This window comes from Drosophila kikkawai, chromosome 2L (genome assembly GCF_030179895.1).
Source record: "Drosophila kikkawai strain 14028-0561.14 chromosome 2L, DkikHiC1v2, whole genome shotgun sequence".
NCBI lineage: Eukaryota > Metazoa > Arthropoda > Insecta > Diptera > Drosophilidae > Drosophila > Drosophila kikkawai.
The window spans coordinates 4820601-4826438 of NC_091728.1; positions in this window are offsets into that span (position 1 = coordinate 4820601).

Here is a 5838-nt window from a genome sequence, read left to right on the forward strand (position 1 = left end):
TTTGGAAGGTATTTTTAACTGGGGGGGATTCCTAAACCAAACAGCAGATCAAGAATATTTAATGGAAATTAAGATTTCAAACAAAAGAAATAAGCAACTAAATTGGCTTTAAAATTAGAGAATCTAGAGTGTTTTAAATTGTTTTATATTCAGGTTATTTTATTACAAATAATTGTTTAATTACGTAGGTATTATCTAACATCTAAATCTCATTTTACAGTGAACCAACCTGATCTTATAGATAATATGGCAATAATAAGTCTTCAATAACGTCCCTCTATCTAAAAAACTAAACAATTTTTCAGTTAAATTACATTTCAACCTTAACAAACGACCTACTGTTCAGAAAATTTATTGATTGAAAGTCATGTCATTTAAATAAAATGTCTTTTTCTTTCAATATAATTTAATATACAGAACTAAAGTGGGTTGAAAACGCCCACAGCAGTATTTCATCATTCAATTGACAAACAACCGCAGCGATTTCTGAAAAATATGCTGCAAAAAAATAAAGAAACCTGCAAAACCATTTTATAAAATCCCGGATGCCATAAGAGGGAATAAACGTTGGGGGGGGGGGGGGGGGGAATACACAAGTTTAATTAAAAAAGTGCAAATTGATTTCGCTTGATTTTTTCATATTAATCGATTTGAAAAAGTTGAGCAGAGCTGAGCTGATGGTAGTATAATAAATTGTGAGAGTATGTGTATTTCCGCATCCAATTTAAATACATGTGCCAGCCATTCGAGAGTGACCTTCTGACTTTCCCCATTTTTTCTTAGAGTCCCGAGAGCCTGCACGTGTTAATCTGCCACACAAAGGACTTAGAGTGCCTCCCCCACTTGGCCGCAAAAAGGGAATAACAGAAAATAAACAAATAAACACACAGCAGCGGCATAGTAGCACTAGCCAGCATTGTTCCATCGATTTTCTGTCTGCTGCATTTTCTTAACATCTCTGGCCCAGCCCCCTGTTTCTCGGCTCCTTTCTTTGCACTACGTCGGTTCCTGCACGTTGCAATTTGGCGCTGCTCTCGGTTTGCCAATGCCATTGTTTGACTTGGGCTAATACGAGTATGACTGAGCCGAGGCTCAGTGGTCCAGTGCTGCGTTTAAAACGCAAAATAAATCCAAGATATAACCTTTCAAAACATTTTTCTATTCTAAATAATAAAAGTATTACACAAGAAGCTTAATATCCCGAGCACATAATACCCAAGTACTTTAAAAACAATAAAAGATTTTAAAGAAAATCTTAAAAATATTGTTCATAAAAATATACAATTATTCCAAAAGGATCTTTGACTCTTTTTCAGGGTTTCTAAAGGATATTTGTAGCCAAACTAACAGCTCTACTGTGGACGCTTCTGCAACTGCAATCGAAGGAAAAAACAACAGAGAGCTGCTGAGAAATAAAAGGAGCTGTGTGGGGGTGTGTTCAGTGGGTATAGAAAGTGGGGGAATTCAACTGAGATTTCCAAAGACAAGACAGGACAGCCACTGGACAGGACACGCCACACTGTGGCCACGTCCCATGGCCATGGGATAACGCAAGAAAATGTTCTTAAATTAAATATTTGCCTGGAGGAAATCGGGCCCAGAGCCTCAGAAGCATGCGGCTAGCCCTGGCATTGGTGGGTTAAGAGGATATGCAACTAATCATCGTGACATCCACAGTGCGCCCTTTCATAAATATTTCACATGCTCTCTGGCGATTTCCGTGCAAATATTCCACAAATGCATCGTCATTGTACGCGTGGAGATCCTTTGTCCTGGACAGTGAACATATTTTTATGAGCGGAAAAGAAGCTATGGTCAAGTGTCTTAAATAAAAAAGGATATCAAGAAACCAGGGCTAAAAAAATATATAAAAATTCCTTTAATCATAGTCCTTTAATTTATAGTGATTTTTATTTATCGAGAACCATTTGTGGACCATTTGTAAATGTATTAACCTACTTAAAGTCAATCAGCTTATTTAAAAACTTGGTGAAAACAAGCCATTATTGCCACGATAACAAACTCAGCATCATTTGAAAAATAAAAGAAAAAACTTCAGTCGAAGACAAGTCATAAAGCGTTAAGGGAAACTTGCTCCAACTTGGCCCATTCAAATTGCATTCGCCAGTGCAGAGTTCCCATCCAAATGGAGCCATAAAATGCTGCAGGGCCAATTGCCGCTGGTCGCCAGGAGGTCTGCGAAACATCAGCATAATCCGGGCATCAAATGGCTGACAAACAGCTAGACGAGGCGAAAGACGGACCTTAAAGCTGCGGATGCCGCATCCTGTTAACTTCAGGATATCGCACAAAGATGTAAAGCCGTTAGCGTATACGTAATTGCGAAGGGGTGGTGGTGGGTGAAAGGGAAGGGAAGCACTACGCATAGTTAGGCGGCCCATTACACAAGCTGCACACGGCATTTAGTTTTTGCCTTGGGCCTAATTGGTCTCATTATGGGCCCAAGGAATAGCGGCGCTGCTCATTTGCGATTAACCGCACGTAGAACATAACTACAAACAAAGCGCCGGTGAATCCAAATAAAAACAAAAAAAAAAACCGAGAGGCAGTGCTTCAAAATCAGCGGTGAGTTATGTACCATGTGGGGGTTTTGGGGGTTAAAGGGCATCAGTAGGGCCTCGGCCCCCGGCATTATCCTTTGTGCTTTTATCTAAGCAGACAGACCCAAGCCCATCTCGGTATCTTCGTATTGTGTTTCATTAGAAAATGGCTAATTTGGTGAGGGCGCTTGGGTGCGAATACCTACTCATCCACCCGGATGTGCGGATGTTCGGTGAAAAAATCAAGCAGCCAGAAACTGAGCGGAATTCCGTAGGAGCGAGCTCAGCCAGTACAAATTACATTCGCCGGAGGGCCTTCCCCAAAAAAGTGTTGATAAATGTATGAAAATTAGTTAGACGAAGCCAAAGGAATGTCGATTAGAAGAACCACGTGGATTGCATTAAATTATGAGTACGAATCGGTAGCTCTGCCAATGGTAAATAAAGAAATATAAAATACTTTAACAACAGATAATAAAGGGTGCACTTAAAGTCTTGTTGAATTTAACAACAATTCTCAGGAATTTAACTTTTTTACGATTTTTTTAAATTTTAAAAAAGGGTTGGGGAATGGAAGGATTTAGATCCAACTAAAACTAAGATTTTCATAAATTTCTTAACTCAAATGCTAAATATCCTATTACTTTACTGCATCATCTCCCCTTCAAAAGTCTTGGTAATTATTTTTACTTGTCATGGGTAACATTCCCATAACTTTCACATATTAAGGTATGCAAATTTCAGCAAACTTGCGACTTAACATATTAAAACAATAAAGCCCCTAGGGATGATATACGCAACAATTTGAGGCAAGAGCACCCGCTGATATTGCTTACAAGATTAAACAAAAGAGCAGGTTATATATACATATATATATATAAAAAACGACAACGGATGCGAATAAGCCACAAAAAATGTGTCTGTCTGGATGCCTCAAACTTATCACGCAGCGGGCCAGGGGATGGTAGGATGGCCATAGAAATATGTCACAGCAGGCGAAAGTGAAAGACAGCGCCGAAATCCGAGGTGTAATATCCTGCTTGACAGCAACAACAACAACAAAAATAGAATAAATAAATACAACCAAGCTCGAAAAATACCAGCAAGTGCAGAGCCACGACGTAGAGAGTTCGCCTTCCATCATGAGTAGAGTGAAAAAATATTTCCAAAATGACAACACAGCGACGGGTGGCCCAAGCCGCCCAGGAGACTTCAAAAGAGGCGGCTTAAGCTGATTTCTGTATGTCCTTTATTAAATGTAAAAAGCCCCCACTCCTTTACAAGTGTCCCCCGCTGCACTGGCTGTCTGGTGAAAAGTGTTGACCATATTTTTTACATGTTAACAGCTCAGTCGGAAAAAATCAGATGCCAACAAAAAATTGAATAAAAGACCTGAAATGATATATTTACAATTATTATGCCTTAAAGTAGGATAAGCTTGGGCTATTGTAACTTTGATAAAAGCTTAAATATACGCAATGCTTGTATAACTTTTTAAATTAACAAGAAAAGGCGTTATGATTTAAAGAAACTTTCTAGAATTTTGTTAGATTTTTAGTTTTAAGGTAGCAGTTATTTAAACAGTTTTTCAATTATTAAAACGATGACTATCGCTAAGATTTCTTACTCTCTTCTTTAACACAATTTCTAAGAGTTTACTTAGACACAAACTATAGTTAGTTGTAGTATTTCTATGAGTTATACTTTCAGTTTTAACTTTTAATATAATATAAACAAAAAATAATATAGAAACAGTTTATAAACAAAACTACTGCTTTCTTCCAGAGCTTCAAGAAACTATAAACTATAACTATCAAGGTTCGCTTTAACCATTAACAAAATCAATACCAAATGAAATGCAAAGCGACGTTCTATAAATACTTGATCTGTCATCATTCTGGGTCGTTGTACCGCCCTCACACCGCCCATCGTAGACTGAAAAATAAAACAAAATAAATAATGTAAGCTCTTGACGCCACCGAGGCGACCGTTCCGGCTGCATCAGCGAAGGCCCTGGACCGCAAGGAGGGGCATCGAGGTCGAAGCTCCTAGGTCAGAGGCAGAATCATCCGGGCCAAGAGGAGGACAAATCCTCGCTTCAACAAGCCGCCGCCAACTGGCTGCTTGGCTGCTTGGCTGCTTGACTGCCTGACTACTTGGCTCCATCTAGACCAGGACGAGCAGGCACTCAGCCAACGGCAAGTCAAACGCAGGAAGACGAAGGCACAACAATCCATTCATCCATCTACTCACGCAAAATGAAAAAGAATGATGCAAAGTTGTAAGCTGCCTGAAACTAAAAAGCCAATACTCACAGGAAAGTTTATTTTCCGCCCATTAGATACCCGGCAGACGATTTCTGAAACATTTTCCTGTGACTTTTTGTATCAAAATGGTAGTATTTTAATAATAGATTTTTATGTAGAACAATTTATATTTAAAAACAAACGATTAGGATACATTTTTATTAAAAAATAGTTTTATTTTTAGTTAAAATCTGATGGTCCTTGAGCATTCCTTCATTCTTTAAAAGCCTAAACTGAATAAGTATACTTTATTTATAAACTGCTGATGAATTTAGAAGAGTCCTGTCTTAGCATTAGTTGTCACATTAAAGAGTATAGTAAGATGCTTGGTCTTTTCTGCGGTTTGACTTCTTCGGCGGTTAAATCAATTTTCTTGCTTTGGATAAATTTGATTGAATTTCTTGTAAATTCCAGATAATCGTGTTTATGACTCTCGATGGTTGATGACAAGCCTTAAGTGCATTTAATGCACTTTCTGTCTGATTCATTTAATGTTCACTTCCCCTCCATTGCCATCGTCCTCTCAACTTCCTTTCTCCAAAAGTGAGTTAAAAAAAGGTCACTTGTTGACTGCTAAATAAAAATATCTCTTAAGATTATACCAAGGCGTTTCGCATCTCCTTCTTTCAGTTAGTGTCCTCGCTTTTCCTTGGCACGTGAGTTGATTTAAAATAAGCAAGTATATCAACATATTTCAGTCGTCTTCCAAGCGAAATCAAAGGTTCGGTGAAATTAAATTTGTTTCAAGCTGAATTTTTGATATCCAAGTGACGAAATTTTTTCCAAAAATGAGGTAACAAGGTTAAGACAAAAGTTCACTTCCAAGTGTTTGGCCAAAAAGGAAAAGTCAGGCCATGAAACTTTAGCTTTTAGCTGAAATATTATACTGTGTAAATCATAAGATTATTTAATGCTAAGGATACAAATAACTTGAGTAATTTAATAAAATGAATCCTGAATGGCTACAAACA